This window comes from Petaurus breviceps, unplaced genomic scaffold, assembly GCF_028583685.1.
Source record: "Petaurus breviceps papuanus isolate PSGF00001 unplaced genomic scaffold, PetGlider_PUasm1.0 90734, whole genome shotgun sequence".
Classification (NCBI taxonomy): domain Eukaryota; kingdom Metazoa; phylum Chordata; class Mammalia; order Diprotodontia; family Petauridae; genus Petaurus; species Petaurus breviceps.
Genome location: NW_027187327.1, coordinates 11,843,423 through 11,860,724, shown reverse-complemented (window position 1 = coordinate 11,860,724; position 17,302 = coordinate 11,843,423). Strand labels below are relative to the sequence as shown.

General features: G+C 40.8%; 1 protein-coding gene across 11 annotated transcripts in view; it reads left to right on the top strand.

The window, feature by feature from the left end:
- LOC138145372 (protein FAM9A-like) overlaps nt 1–17,302 on the top strand; it is a 650,020-nt gene that overhangs the window by 321,103 nt on the left and 311,615 nt on the right. The gene's annotated exons all lie outside the window — the stretch shown is intronic.

Sequence of the window (17,302 nt, the reverse complement as noted above, 5' to 3'; positions counted from 1 at the left end):
TTAGCTCGGCTTTTCACTTTCTCTTGCTCTGCTATGTCAGCACGTCCATGGGGCATGGGAGATCTTTAAATCCCATAACCCTTACATTCGGCCCCAAGATCTTTCATGTCCCTTACTTGGCAAAAATACAGTAGGAATAACTGGTGTCAACAAAATTTCACAACAATATAACAAGAATAGCACACAATAAACACAAAAAACCATATTTTAGGGTGGGGCTTGAGCACAAGCTCCCCATCATTCCCCCCACCCCGAACAAATGGGGCCCCAAAATCTTGTGGTAAGGGGTGAAGATCTCTTCTTCTATGGCTACTTGCTGCTGAAATCGGATGTAGAGCTGTCCCTGTCCTTAGGGGTCCCATTTGAGAGGTCAGTTCTTAATATGCTTGATGCCAGGTCCAAGGGTGACACATCACAGTTGCAGACAGGGGGTGACATCCAGCTTAAGCTATCAGGCATCTACAGATGGAGGGTACCAAGCCTGTGGAAACAAATCTAACGAACAAGGTGAACAAACAAAAAATCAAGAACAATAACCAGACTATTGTAGCCTCACTCACGGTAGAATAAATGATTTAAGGGTACAATTTTGTAATCATCTTCTCCAGAATAAACAATAGTTACAGTGTTATCCTTCCCATATGCTATAATCTCTGCAGCCTTTGGAACATCATCTGGCTTCCGTTTTACCCATACTTTAGCTCCTGATTTTATTCTATCAGTAGAACCAAAGCCTTCAGTTCCTGTGACAGTTATTTTGGAAGGAGGGTCAGTTTTTACAAGTGGCATTGTTTTACAAGGAACGATAATCACTTGAACTATCCTATCATTCTTGTGAATCTGTATGGGCCCTTCACCTAAATTCTGGAATGTTACAACAATTTCTCCTTGATAATTAGAATCTATTACTCCAGCCAATACATGTATTCCTTGAGCTGCTAATTCTGATTTGGGTAAAATCTGTCCAAAGTGATTTTTAGGGATTCTTATGCATATCCCAGTAGAAATTTTTCTTACTTCTTTCCTGTCCAACCAAAAGTCCTCTAAACAATGTAAATCATACCCCACCGAACCAGGTGGTCCTGCGTACGGTGCTGGGACATCTGGCCTCAAGGTCCAATACTCAATATTTGGGATCTTGTGTGTTTGTTGTTTTCTAATTTGCAGATTGGGGGTCATCATTCTGGCTAGAGGTGTACTTCCTCCCAATGGTCTATTATTCAAATTACGCAAAGCCATGAACAAATTATCCTTCCAATGTTGATATGAATTATTGGAACTTAACTTCCTCAACTGTTCTTTCAGTAATCCATTCATTCTTTCAATTAACCCAGATGCTTCTGGATAATATGGAATATGATATATCCATTCTATATTGTTTAGTATACAATACTTCTTCATTTCATTGCCTTTGAAATGTGACCCATTGTCACTTTGAATCTGCATTGGGGTTCCATAATATAGACTTATGAGATCTAGGGTTTTACAAGTGTTTTTCTGGGTTGCATTCTTATAAGGACAAGCTACTAGTACACCTGAATAGGTATCAACACAAGTACATATAAATCTGCATCCTTTATCCAGTGGTAGTGGACCAATATAATCTATTTGCCAGATTTGGGCTGGGACTTTTCCTCTTGCTATCTCTCCAGTTACTACCCGAGGAACAGTTCGCTCCTTTTCCAATTGACATATATGACATTCTTCTGCTATCTGTTTTAACAGTGAATGAGAGATACTAATACCTCGATCTTGTGCCCACTGGTGTGTGGCCTGGACCCCCAAATGGCCTGCTGTTTGGTGGACCCATTTTGCTAATACCGGATCATCAGTTGTTGTCAAAGTAGGAACAATACGTTCAGTAGCAATCTTTGCCAGTCGATCAGCATGAGCATTGTACTCACGTTCTGGTGTGGTGGGGGCCACGTGAGCATCTACATGAAAAACTGACAAGTCAGTGACCAAAGACATGTTCCAGATATCTTCCCATAATTCTTTGCCCCAGACTTGTTTACCACAAATTTCCCAATTTTCATTTTTCCACATGGGCATCCATGTAGCTAACCCATTAGCTACCGCCCATGAATCAGTGAATATATGACACTGTCCTCCTTGTTCTATTTTGATGGCTTGATATACTGCCATAAGTTCAGCATATTGGCTACTTGCACCTATCCCAGTACTTTCCAAAGTCCTTCTAGTACATGGGTTATAGGCCACTGCTTTCCAATGTCTTTTTTGCCCCAAATATTTTGCTGTCCCATCAGTAAACCATGCATGTCTCTTTTGTTCCTCAGTTAATATATCATATCCCTCATTCCATTTTACAGTGGACTGTACCAACTGTTGCTTTGGCTCAGGGGGTGTGTCATTCCTCTCAATTTCTATGTTTGCTATAGATTCATGCAGAGCAGAGACTCCGCTTTTGCCTGTTTTCGCTCTATTTTGAATATACCACTTCCATTTGATTATACTAGCCTCTTGGGCATGTCCAATTCTGTGAGAAGCTGGGGTACTCATTACCCAGGTCATAATTGGGATTCCAGGTCTTAATATCACTTCATGGCCCACAGTCAGTTGTTCAGTCTCCACCAAAGCCCAATATGCAGCTAACAACTGCTTTTCAAAAGGTGTGTACTGGACTCCAGATGAAGGGAGTTTCCTACACCAAAATCCCAAAGGTACATTTCGGCTTTGTTGTTTTTGCCATAAGCTCCAGTTTGCATAATCATCTTGTACAGTCACTTGCAATTCCACTGGACCATTTTGCATGGGCCACAAATCTAGGGCCAATTGTATGGCAGCCTTGGCTTCTTCAAAAGCTTTACTCTGGTCAAGTCCCCAATCGAATTCATATTTCTTCCGTGTGACTCTATGTAAAGGTTTTAAAATCTGTCCCAAATGTGGAATGTGGTGCCTCCAGTATCCAAACAATCCTATGAACTTTTGGGCCTCCTTCTTATTGGTAGGGGTAGGAAAATCCTGAATCTTTTGTCGGGCTTGAGGAAGAATCTCCCTTAGCCCCTTGTTCCATTGTATACCCAAAAACTTCACATTCTGAGCTGGTCCTTGAACCTTTGCAGGGTTAATTTCCCACCCTTTACTTTTCATATGCTCAATTAGAAGGGTCAAACTCCTTTCCACTACTTTCGCATCTTTTCCCTGTATCATGATATCATCAATGTAGTGGGTAAGCTGTACACCAGGTAGCTTTAATTCATCCAACTGTTCAGCCACAATCCTGTGACAAATAGTGGGGCTATGTATGTACCCTTGTGGCAAGCGAGTAAAAGTATATTGTCTACCCTGCCAAGTGAAAGCGAAGTGGTCCCATTATTTAGGGTCTATTGGGATGGTGAAGAAGGCATTTGCCAAGTCAATAACTGCATACCAAGTCCCATCATATTTCTGGATCCTTTCTATTAAGGTGATGGTATCTGGAACAGCAGCATACAAAGAAGGAGTCACCTTATTCAACTGTCTATAGTCCACAGTCATTCTCCACGTCCCATCTGATTTTCTTACTGGCCAGACAGGATTATTCCATCTTGTGGTTGTAGGGACTAACACTCCTGCTTCAACATATTCCTTTATAGTAGTGGCAATTTCATCTTGCCCACCTGGCACACGATACTGTTTTAAAGTAATTACTTCAGAAGGTTCAGGTAAAGTGATTGGGTCCATTTTTAGTTTTCCTACTAAAACTGTATTAATTCCTATCTTCCTCACAGCAAATTGGTATCTTCCTTCAGGTAAATTCAGAGTCATGCCTCTCATTACATCTATTCCAATGATGTATTCAGGAATGGGTACAACAACCACAGTATATTCCTTCTTAGGTAACTGCCCAATTTTCATTGTTATTTTAACCTGTCTGGCTGATATTTCAGCGTCTCCTAGACCTGTGATGGTAATAGGAGTTCCATGTTTAAACTTATCAGGGTTTCCATAGATAAGTGTGGCCTCAGCCCCAGTATCAATCAGTGCCCTAGTCACAGTAGTTGATCCATTCTTCCAATATATTGTTAAACCAATATGGGGTCTGCAATCTCTTCTGCATATATCTTTTATCTGGGCTGGGGCTTGGCCTATCTCCTATTCCCCCTGAAGGTGGGGCAAACTTGGATACAAAGATTCAGATTCAGAAATACCTGCGGGGGTGGTTCCTGCTTCCCTGTTCATTCTAATGCTAAGTACCTTTTCTTGGTACAGCTTATGCAGCTCTTCAGTTGGAATACCATCTATTCTTCTAAAGTCCACCCCAGCTCTTAATAGAGCAGTGAACAGTTCCCTTCTTGTGGGTCTATTTTGTCTCTGAATCCTCTGGCTGTTTACTCTTCTCTCTCGAGGCAATTTGTCTTTTTCCCAGTCCCCTAAATCGCTTAATTGTGAAATCTTATCCAGCACCTCTGAAAGAGGGTGCCCTATTTCTCCAATTAAAAGAGTCAGAATTAGGTGCTTATATGCAGGAGGAGCCGTCTTCACTATGATATTTCTATGAGGAACTCCTAGGGGGGTATCATAATATGCATTTGCATCTCCAATCAGGATAGCAGTTTTCATTACCTCCTCCTTTAGTTTTCTCATACAGTCTCTAAGTGAGTACCAGGGTCTGTCTCCTCTAGGCCACATAGATTCAGTTGGATATTGCTTTTTGCAACCTTCTGCAGCTAAAGCTAGAAGACTCATTTTGTTATTTCCTCCTTGCATATGGTGATCCCTAAAAGCCTGGTGTACAAAAGGATTCTGACTGATACTTATGAATTTTAAACAGTCCTCATTGTCCAGTGTTATTCCTCCAGCGCCTTCATCAGTGATTCTTACTATCCAAGACACTAAAGACTCCCCCATTCTTTGGGTAAATCTACTCAATATATCAGTGATCTCCTGTTGAGTGAAATCCTCAATTATCTCCCTGGACTCTGTTTTGCCTCGGTGGTTCTCCTGCCTTCTTCTTCGTATGGGGAGAGCTTCTACATTAGGAGACTCCTCATCTAACCTTGTTCCATTCTCCTCACACACATTCTCCTGGAAGCTGTCAGGGCAACTCTGCCCAGCCTGTACAAAAGCTGCATGCACATTCCTTCTGCTAGTTTTTTGCTTCCTTTTAGCTACATGAACAGTAGCTTGCTCCTGGACCACATGGGTCCCTCCAGTTTGCTCTTCTGAGTACTGTGACACAGAAGAATCCTCAGGCAAACCAGCTGACTCCCTAGCCATCCGAGCTCTTTCCTTCAGCAGCTTATCCCTACTTTTACACATAATGCGATAACTTGTTAGCAGCACCCAGCCTCTCCTGCACACTCCTGCCAGTTCTTTGCCTGGTTCTATGTGTATTGCTTTCAAACATCTTTCCAAATCTCCAGGTTCTCCCTCTTTTAGCCTTGGTTCCCAGTTTTCACAGGGCCCTGTGCTTTTAGCCCATTCTCTGGCTAGAGAGGAATAAGGCAAATCCTCCCATCCTGGAATAGCCATTTCTCCCTCTAAAGCCCCACTGCTTCCAAATAGAGGCCTGACATTTTGTGATCCCATCCTGGTCGCCAAATGTATCAGCAATGCCATATTCACAATGCCTATAGAGATTACAAATATGCTGATATAATTATCCATCACAAAATACGTCAGGTTTACCATTTGGGGAAATAAACTAGAAAATTTATTAAGATACCAAAAGACTGAGTCCCAAAACCAGAAAGTGAAAGCTATCAGAGTAGTTATGACATTGGCACAAGTAGATAAAGTAGAAAGCACCCACATTCTCAAGCCTTTAAAACAGAACAGGCTACCTCAGGCAAAGGTCCTCCTCTCCCCACTCACAGCAACCACCCAGCGTCCTGGAAGCACGCTCCCAGCAGCTCCGGCCCCTGGCAGTCCTCAGCCGGAGTCCTAACTCAAAAAAAAAAAAAAAAAGGCAACTGCCACCAACTGCCAACCGCAGGACCGTTAGCTCGGCTTTTCACTTTCTCTTGCTCTGCTATGTCAGCACGTCCATGGGGCATGGGAGATCTTTAAATCCCATAACCCTTACAGTGATATAGGACTGGAGCTGATTATCATCATCATCATCGTCATCATCATTGTTGTTTTGATCATAGTCATAAGGGGATGATGGTGAAGGGGTCAGGATTATTAATGTTAATTAGCATAGCAGTGTTGTATTTTGTCTCTCATTTCAAAACCTTCCTCTAATAAATGAGAGGCACCAAAGCATATTATATAGAGAATTGGTCCATTGTCAGAAAAGTCTAGGTTTGGGGAGAAGTCAAGATGGTGGAGTAGAAGCAGGACCTCCCCACTGCTCCGGCTTCCACCTTCCCCAATCCATGTAAAAAGGAGACTCTAAACAAACTTTCGAGCTGCAGAAGCCACAAAATGATACACAGAAGCTAACCTCCCACTGAGGACACCCCAGCAGGCTGGCAGGAATCGGCCAGCACAGTGCTCTGGGAGCCCAGACCAGCCCAACACCAAGGCTTTAGCCCCAGGGCAGGCCTGACCAGCTACAGGCTGAAGGGACTCCAGATCAGCAGCAGCTGTAGCCCTTTCCAGATTTATCAACACATAGATGAGAAGGACAAAGTGAGAGGTCAGTGTAGTGTGGACTTTGGGATCCAGTAAGTGGGAGTGTGTGGCTTTTGCCCCCAGGGTGAGAAGCTGCTGAGACACTGGCACAGCCAGGCAGTGCCATGTGGCAGGTTCAGCTCCTGGCCTGCAGAGTGTGTGGGGACCTCAGAGAGGGCACCCATCTAATACCTTCAGCAACTGAGAAAACACCAGCATTTGGTACATAAGCTCCCCTGTCTGGTGGCAGAGTCCTACTGTGGCAAAAAACCCATAGGTCAAGTGACTGAGGGGCATCATGACCAGGCAAAGGAAAGAAAACAGACAAAAGATTCCAACATTAGACTCCTATTTTGGGGACAAAAAGGAGCAAAGCATGGAATAGGAGGAAGACAGTGAAGTCAGAACTCCTGCACCAAAAACTTCAAAGGAAAATACGAGCTAGTTACAGGCCATAGAGGACCTTAAAAAGCAGATAAGAGAAGTGGAGGAAAAATTGGGAAGAGAAATGAGAACGATGCAAGAAAATTACGAAATGAGAGTCAACAGCCTGACTGAGGAAAATAGCACCTTAAAAAATAGACTAACTCAAATGGCAAAAGAGGCTCAAAGAGGCAATGAGGAGAAGAATGCCTTAAAAAGCTGAATTTACCAGATGGAAAAAGAATCTCAAAAGCTCAATGAGGAGAATCATTCCTTCAGAATTAGATTGGAACAAGTGGAAGCTAATGGCTTTATGAGAAATCAAGATGCTGTTAAACAGATGCAAACAAATGAAAGAATAGAAGGCAATATGAAATATCTCATGGGAAAAACCACTGACCTGGAAAATAGATCTAGGAGAGATAATTTTAAAATTATTGGACTACCTGAAAGCCATGATCAAAGTAAGAATCTAGAAATCATCCTCCAGGAAGTTCTCAAAGAAAACTGCCCTGATGTTTTAGAACTAGAGGGCAAAATAGATGTTGAAAGAATCCACCGATCACCTGCTGAAAAATATCCCAAAAAGAAAACTCCTAGGAATATTATAACCAGGTTCTGGAATTCCCAGATTAAGGAGAGAATATTACAGGCAGCCAGGAAGAAACAATTTGAATATTGTGGAAACACAATCAGGATAATCTAGGATATGGCAGCTTCTACACTGAGGGATCAAAGGGCTTGGAACATTATATTCTGAAGGTCAAAGGAGCTGGGATTTAAACCAAGAGTCACCTACCCAGCAAAACTGAGTATAATGTTTCAGGGGAAAATATAGTCATTCAGGGAATAGAGGATTTTCAAACATTCTTGCTGAAAAAAACAGAGTTGAACAGAGAATTTGACATTCAGATACAAGAAGCAAGAGAAACATGAGAAGGTTGGGAAAGAAATCATTAGGAACTTATCAAAGTTGAACTGTTAACATGGAAAAACAATAATTGTAACTTATGAAACTTTTCTCAGTAGTTAAAGGAATATATATATATGTGTGTGTGTGCATATATATGTATATATATATATGTCTATATATGAGGGTATATGGGCATATGAATACATATGTGAATGTGTGTATATATGTTTACAGGCATACATTGATAGAGGGCACAGGACCAATTTAACAGGAAGGGATGATACTTAAAAGGGAAATTAAGAGATGAGAGAGGAATATAATGAGAGGAGATGGGGAGAGACAGAATGGGGTAAAATATCTCATATAGAAGAGGCAAGGGAACATGGTTACAATGGAGGGGAAGAATAGGAAGGCAAAAGGGAATGGCTCAACCTTCTTCCATCGAATTTGTCTTGAGGAGGGAATGAAATACACACTAAATAGGGTATCTCACCCTCCAGGAGAGTAGGGGGGGAAGGGGATGAGAGGGGGGATGATGGAAGGGAGGGCAGGCTGGGGAAAGGGAAATTGGAATCACCCACTTTTGAAAAGGGATGGGATCAAAGTAGAGAATAGAACAAGTGGGAGGTGGGATAGGAGGGACGGAAATATAGTCAGTCTTTTACAATATATCTACTATGTTATTGTTTTGCATTAGCCACACTTGTACAACCTATACTGAACAGCTTATCTTCCCAGTAAGGGTGGGTGACAAGGGAGGAAAGGAATGAATCTGGAATTCAGAGTTTTAAAATAAATTTTTCATATGTATTTATTTATATATACTATTATTAATACTATTTTACATGTAATTGGGAAATACAATATACAGGCACTGGAGCATAGGTATCCACTGGAAAAGTCAAAAGGGGTATGGGAGAAAATATGGGAGAGCAGATTGGAGAAGGGGACATCCTGTGGGACTGCTATTTTGGGGCGGTGGGTAGGGGAAAAATGGGGAGAAAATTTTTAACTCAAAATCTGAGGGAAATGAATGATGTAAATCAGAAGTTAATAAAGCATTTGAAAAATAAAAAAAAGAAAAGTCTAGGTTCAAGACCTGGACAAGTTACTTATCAGTACTCCAGGTCAATGATATCAAACTCAAATAGAAACCAGAGCCACTAAGCTATACATAAGGATCTTTGTGGGCCATATTTTGACTTATAAAAACACATTTATATCTATCTATCCATCTCTCTCTCTCTACCTATCTACTCAACACATCAAATTAGATTGTTTGGGATGCATTTGGGAGTATTGTGAATGGTATGCTGCCTACAGGTAGTGTGTCTGACACCTCTACTCTAGGCAATTTTCTAAGTTGTCAGTTGATAGAGGGTGTTTCCTCCTCTGGATGTATGGGGTGTTCAGGGAAGACTAGTACCTCTGGAGTGAGGGTTGCCAAGACCTTTTCATGACTGCTTATGCACTTTTGTTGTCTATTTGCGACTGAACTCTTACTTGTCACTCCAAAAAACCGTATAATGCACAACAGCCACCCATCTTGGCAGATGGGGTAAACCAGGTTGAAGGTAATGAACTGGCCTCAAATCTGTTGATCAATTGGGGGGCTGTCTTCTTGTAGAATGTGAAGGCTTCCCTGGTGGGATAGATGGATGTGAGCATTTTGTTTCAATGGACCATGGAAGTGGCAGAAGCAGGTACTGTGGAGCACTTAGAGCTTGGTCAGATACTGAAGATGCCAAGGTCATTCACTGTATCTTGGGCCATCACCAGTCCTCTTCTGTTTTGCCAATGGGCTCTAATGATTATAAGAGAAAGGGGCAACTTTGCATATCTCTGCCTCACTTAAAAAAAATCTTAAATCCAATTTATGCACAAGTCAAAAAGCATCACCCATACCATTTTGCTATTTTATTATTCAATAATTTTGCAATTTTACAATAATGACAATAATTTTATAATTCATTATTTTACTTTTGAACTATTTTACTATTTATTAATTCACTATGTTACTATTTTGCTTACCTTGATGTCCTGTGGCATCTGGCTAGTGATGAAGTAGTATGTACATCTGTACCTACACTTGCACTAGTAGCTGTAGTCACAACCCTGAACTTGGTGACCCAGGCCATAGGGTTGTCTTCTTACTGGGCTGAAGCAGCAGTGAGATCTGGCATCCCCAAGGGTGGGTGAGTAGCCTTTTAAAGGAACACACTGCTTACCTCTAGGTATGAAGAAGGGGCTAGAAAAGGCACCCTGGAAATTATCTATATCTCCCAATTCTGGACTGCTTACTATGGCAGGTAGGGATCCCACCCTCTGATTGAAACACAAAAATATACAAAAACTTTTGCAATGATGATTCTACTCATCATTGTTACATGGAATGTGTGCACACTTATGGACAAAAAGAAATCCAGTAGACTTGAAAGATGAACAGCTTTGGCTGTGAGAGAACTCAGCAGGTATCACATCCAGATAGTAGTCCTGAGTGAAACAAGGCTGGCAAATGAAGCCAACTTAATGAATTTGAAGCTGGATATACATTTTTCTGCATCAGCTGCAGTGATAGGAAGAACTATAAAGATGGTGTAGGTTTTGCAATCAAAACCAATCTAGTCAATCAGCTTGTATGCCTACCAAAAGGAGTGAATGATAAGCTCATGACAATGCCATTACCACTTACAGGAAAGCCACACCACCATCATCAGTGCATATGTTCCCCCATGATGAACCCTGATGAGGTAAAAAAAAATTGTGAAGGCCTAGAGACCCTCATCATCAATGTGCCAAAAGGGGCCAAGTTTGTAATTTTTTTGGCCAGAGTAGGCATAGACTGAGTCATGGCATGGAGTCCTTTGGAGGAAACGACAACAGCAATGGTCACCTACTACTGAAGACTTGTCATCTCATCACCTCATCACCAATACTGTCTTCCATTTACCTAAATGCAACAAAACTTCGTTGGATGCACCTCTGCAGCATTTTGTATTTAATGGACTATGTCATTATAAGGAGAAGAGACAGACAGGATGTTAGAGTGACTAAGGTGATATATGACCAGAGTGCTAGAGTGATCATAACCTTATTTTTTACAAGCTAAACATTTGCATTCAACAAAAGCAGCAGCCCCAAGGCATGCTGACTATCAGAAGATTTAAAGTCAACTGGGTAGAGTGCTTTTCCAAGTGTGAGACTTTTGCTACCTATTGGAGTGAAAGCTAAACCAACACACAGGAGCAGAAAAGGAGTGAGCAGCTTTCAGAGATTTGGTGTACAGCACCACATTTACTCATCTCAGCCAAAACATCAAAATTTGTTTGATGAAAATAATGGGGAAATTCAGAATCTATTAAATGAAAAATGAGAACTCTACAAGGTTTACCAGCAGGATAGTTTATCTGTCTCTAAAAAAGACAGTAGTTAGCCCCATCAAAAATTAAGAACAAGCAAAGCTTAGAGGGATGCAGGATTCTTCTCTCTGTAAGTGGAGGGTCACAGTCTTTATTGTGATTGTGGGTGCTATAAATATTACCTTGGCACTATAGAGAGTTTACTCAAGGCAGATAAAATTTAGTTTTATGCCGATAGTAACAACCCAAAGTGTTTTATGATGCCCCAAAGGCTACTTATGGACCAAAGACCTCTGGTGCATCTCAACTACTCAGCACTGATGGAACCACACTGATCAGTGATAAGGAAGTGATCCTGGAGAGGTGGGCTGAACATTTCCATAGTGAATGCTGAAACCATTGACCCTTTATCTCAGGTTGAAGTCAGTCCCTCTCTGGACAAATGTCCAAATGAAGAAGAGGTTTTGAATGTCATTAGGCTCCTCTTATGTGGCAAAGTACCTGGTGCTGATTCTATTCCAGCAGAGATCTATAAGGCAGAGGGTCCACTGCTCATACAAAAGCTGACAGAAATCTTCTGGGTTTTATGGCAAGGGGAGATTATCCTCCCAGGATAATCAAGGGTGCTCAAGGATGCCTCCGTTATCTAGCTACATGAAGAAAAAGGAAATAGGTTGTCCTGTGACAATCACAAGGAAGTCTCTCTCTTAATCATTGCCAGAAAGATTCTTGTCAGAGTCCTCCTTAATCAGCTGATCCTTTTCTTGAAAGAGAGATCATCCACCCAAGGGCCAGTGTAGCTTCAGAAAAGGTCAAGGAACATCATGTTTGCTGCCTGAAAACTCCAGGAGGAATGCTAGGAGCAGAACAGAGATCTGTATACAGCGTTCAAGGATATAACCAAGGCTTTTGATACTGTAGGTCATGAGGGCCCGTAGAAGATCATGCCAAAATTTGGTTGCCTGCAGAAATTCATCAGTATTGTATGCCTTTTTCTTGATAACATACCTTCATGGGTTCTGGAAAATGGCCAATGCCTTGCATTTTCCCAGTCACCAATGGAGTGAAGCAGGGCTGTGTGCTTGCTCTCATGCTTTTTACTATGTCTACAATGAGGATGAAAATGACATCAAGGTCAGCTACCACACTGATGGTTAATTATTTAACTTGAAAGGGTACAAGTAAAGACTAAATTGGAGGGAGATGATTGTATACTCAGTGCAGCGTCTGAGGCAGAGATGTAACAAAGTAAGGATTGAGCCGGCTGTTTGTGCTAATTTTGGCCTAACAAGTAACTGCAAAAAACAGAGGCCCTCCCCAGCCAGCACTGCACCATCTATATGTGGAACAATCAGTTATAGCAAATAAAGAAAATTTGAATGTTGATGATTAGTTCACTTATCTTGGTAATATTCTTTCTAGGGATATACAAATGGATGATGAGGCTGATACATGCATTGCCAAAGCTAGCCAAACACATGGGAAGCTTTGAAAAAATGTGTGGAAGAGAAGAGTTATTAGACTGCCTACCAAACTGAAGATCTACACAGCTGTTTGTGCTTATTGTTGTATGCCTGTGAAACCTGGACAGTTTACCAGTGCCATGTCAGAAAGTTGAACCACTTCCATTTGAATTGTTTTAATTCTGGAGATCACCTGGCAAGATAAGTTACCAGACACTGAGGTCTTTTCTTGAGCTGAACTGCCAAGCATACAAACTTTCCTACAGAAAATGCAACTTCAATGAGCTGGCAACATTGTCAAAAGTGTGCTTGCCTCCGGAGGCCAGGTAGCACAGTGAGTAAGAGCATCGGCCCCAGAGTCAGGATAACCTGGAATCGAATCCAGACTCAGATACTCAGCACCACACCAAGAAATAACTGGCCGTGTAACCTTGAGCAAGTTACTTAACCCCAATTGCTTTAAAAAAAGTGTGCTTGCCTAAAAGACTACTTTGCAGAGAACTCACACAAGGCAGGTGCTCATATGTTGATCAGAAGAAGTGATACAAGGACCCTCTTAAGGTCTTTCTAAAGAACTTTGGAATTAATTGTGAAACATGGGAGATATTGACCACAGGACTGGCCAGCACAGTGTGTCCCCATTAAAGAAGGCACTGTGCTGTATGAGCAAAACAGAATTACAGTAGCTCAAAAGAAATAGGGATGCACAAATTTAGAACAATCTCTACTCTAGATATTTATATAGACTATTTGTTCCTGACTTGTAGTAGAGCTCATATAGTATGATTAGCCACAGCCTACACATTGTACATTGTGAAGGTCAACCACTCATGATAGCTATTCTACATGACATGAAAGGGACTCTGGTTCTCAAAGACCAAGCTAGTGAAGCATAAACTCTGCCAAATCCTATCAAACTTGAAAGGTTTTAAACTTTGGCTCAAAACCAAACTTTAGTATCTGCTGTCCAAAGGCTAGACTGGCTAAGGTCAAAGGGTTGGCTACTGGGTGATGAAAATTTGGACACAGAAACTGATGAAGACACTACACTAAGACATAAAGGGATGTGGTCTGTGTCAGAAGGACTCATGCTGATGAAATCAGTGGTCTTTGAAATATCTATCCTCCCTCAGGCTTCACAGGCCACATGTACCCCAGTTACTTCTGTTCAGATATGAATGCATGTCCTTTATTTCTTACTCCTTGCCAGAAAATATTTCCTGCTTTTATGATCCTGGATGATTAATCAGTCACTGCCTGTTGGACTTAGTTAATCAGCCTTAGCTAGTTTATTGCATACCACTAAGTGCCTCCATCTGTTCTCTCCCATCACAAAGGATGGTTCCTTATGACACTTCCCTATGAAACTCAAAATCAATAAAATGCTTTAGCTTTAGGAGCCAAGAAATGTCTTTGGTTATGCAAAATTGGGCAAGTGACAGCTGACAAGCACTTTGGTTCTCCCATGATGAGCAGAAATGCCTCCTATTTTTCATAGTTTATTTTGGGGAAGCTATTTATTCTTTATGAAGAAAGAAGAGATCAGAGAAGCCTTTATAAGTTTGTCTGATTTTAATAAAAGTGTATGTAAAGATGTTAATAATTGCTCACATTTGTGAAGCATCTTTAGATTTATAAAGTATTATACACTTATTATCTCTTTTTTTCCTTACAACAGCTTTATGAAGTAACTGCTATTATAATGTTTGTTTTACAGGCTAAAAAACCGAGGTCTAGAGAAGTTTAGTCACTTGCTGAGTGTTACAGAGCTGCTAAATGTCAGAAGAAGGATTTGATCTTAGGCCTTCCTACTATAAGTCTAGTGCTCTTAACTAAAATTCCTTCCAGCTCTAAATCTGACAATCATAAAAAATCAAAGCGGAAAGCAAACTGATTGAACTTCCATCTATACCAGAGCAAGAATGCCCTGTATGGCAAGTGGTCACCCAGTCTCTGCTCAAAGACCTCCATTAAGGAAGAACTTAACATCTTCAGAGCCAGTTAATGTCATTTTTGGTTAGCTCTAATTGTTAGGAAGTTTTTCCTTACATCAAACAAAGTTTGCAATTTGTATCCATGATTCATTCCTCCTTCTTTCCCCTGGGGTCAAGTAGAATGAGTCTAATTCCTCTTTTAGGCCTTCAAAAACTAGAGCACAGTTATTATTATATCTTCCCTAAGTGGGCAAGTCACTTAACCCTGTTTGCTTCAATTTCCTCATCTGTAAAATGAGCTGGAAAAGGAAATGATAAACTACTCCAGTATCTTTGCAAGAAAACCTTGAACAGGTCATGAAGAGTCAGATTTGGCTGAAATGACTGATACACAACAACAAAAACAAAAATAACCATCTTCTCACATTCTAGGTAAAATAATTCATCTTCTTATGATATGAACTTCCTGGTTTTCTCCATGTTGATAGTCCTTAACTGAACTCTCTCCCCTTACTAATGCCTCCCTAAATGTGACACTTTGAGTTGAGCATACATGTCCAGATATGGACTGATCAGAACAGAGGAGAGAATAGGACTCTCACTTCCTTCTTCTTGAGTACTACATTTAACAGCACCCTAAAATTGCATCCTTTTTATCATTGTTGCCAAATCATGAAGTTTATTCATACTGAGTTTGCAGTTTATATCACAACACCAAGATTTTTTTTAAGCTAAATTATGATCTACTCATGTTTCCCTATGTAACCTTGGTCAAATCTCTTCAACAATTAGAGCAGAGATTATTAATCTGTTTTTTTTTTAAATCATAGCTCCCTTTGTCAGTCTGGTAAAGTAAGAGTGTAATGGGAATGGGAATTTGAAGATCTTCCCTGCCCCTTAATAGACCTGGGGGAAGTTTGAAGACCTCCCCTGCTTTGAAAGTAAACTCTGCCCCTTAATAGGCTGAATGTAATCACATGGAGCCTGTGGTGGGAGGAATTTGCTGAAAGGAAGCAGAGCCCACAAGAAGCTGGTTAGAGCTAGCCAGATGATCAGGGATAGAGGAGCTCAGGCAAGGAGATATAGAGGTTTGTGAGTAAATATTGATCTTGTATTGATTTGTGGGAAGATTGAAGGATGTCATGGCTCTCAGCATTATTATGGCTTCTGAATATCTTTGGTACTATGATGGAATGGGCTTACTGGTTTTAGGATTTGGTTTTCTGGTGTCTAAATAAATGCTTCCGTTCTATCCTCTATCTAGAGTGTTTGGTATATTTTGTGATTGAATGTCATGCAATATGTATAGTCATGGTCTTTATTGTGATTGTGGGCACTGTAAATATTGCATTGGTGCTACACTAAGGTAGCATAGTCCCAGCATGTTCCAAGCCCAAATCCTCCTTTCCACTTAAATCTCCTGCACTTTAATTTTTCAAGGCTTTCTTATTGGCCTGGAGGTAATATTTGGCCTAGAATTCTGCCTCTCCAAGGTCACCATGGGAGAAGCAGATAGGTAGAGCAGTGATAGAGTACTTGAGCCTAGAATCAGGAAGATATGAGTTCAAATCCTGACTCAGATACTTACTAGCTGAGAGACCCTGGTCAAGTCACTTGACCTCTGTCTGCCTCAGTTTCTTCAACTATAAAATGGTGATAACAATAGCAACCACCTTGCAAGATTGTTCTGACGATCAAATGAGATAATATCTGTAAAAAGGACTTAATATAAAGTATGCACTATATAAATGTTTATTTCTTTCTCTTCTCCCATGATTCAAGTCTGAATCTGGTGAGGATTCTGCTGCCTATACCTGGAACTGAGGAGAATGAGCAAAACAGGCCAGAACAAAATCCCAATCCTATTTTTTGGAGCTCTAGGACCTAAAATGGAAAGAGAGAAAAGTAGTTTTTCTTCTTACCTAACTCATCTCATGGGACCCATCCTCAGATAAATATTACCTTCACTCTCTCTGGATATAGTCGGGAGGAGAGCAAGATTGTCCCAGTTTGGACATTTTATAGGTAGATACAGCCTATTCCAGCTATGGAGCAAATGTAAAGAAGCTCTTCATGCTCAAGTGGTAGAGAAATCATACTCTTCTCCCAGAAGCTAGATCTGCACATTTCCCACCTGAGTTTCTCCATGTTAGGTGGTCTGGAGATGTGCAGAACAAAGCCCCATTACAAAACTACACAGAATTACAAAAGAACCTAATTATATTGAAATGTATATAGCAAAATAGGAAAAAAAAAGTTCATGGGTAGCAGGTAAAGAATCTTTGCTTAGACCTTCATTTTCCTCCTCTAGAAAAATGAGAATAATAATAGCACCTGACAGAGTTTTTGTGTGGATGAAATTAGATAATATTATGTAAAACATTGTACAAACCTTAAAGTTCTATGTAAATATGAGCAATTATTATTGTTATCCTGTACTTGTGAGGTCGATTTTTTGAGTGCTTGTTCATAACTTTGCATTTAATACTCAATGGTTCAAAGGCATTTCTGATCTCTTAGATCTGAATATTCCTTAAGACAATGCAGACCACAATCTACCCAGGCCTGTCCAAGTCTGTGTAACTCTTGTCTCTATTCTCCCATAAAGTCACCATTGGTGAGGGTGCTATAGGCTTCCATTGATTTCTT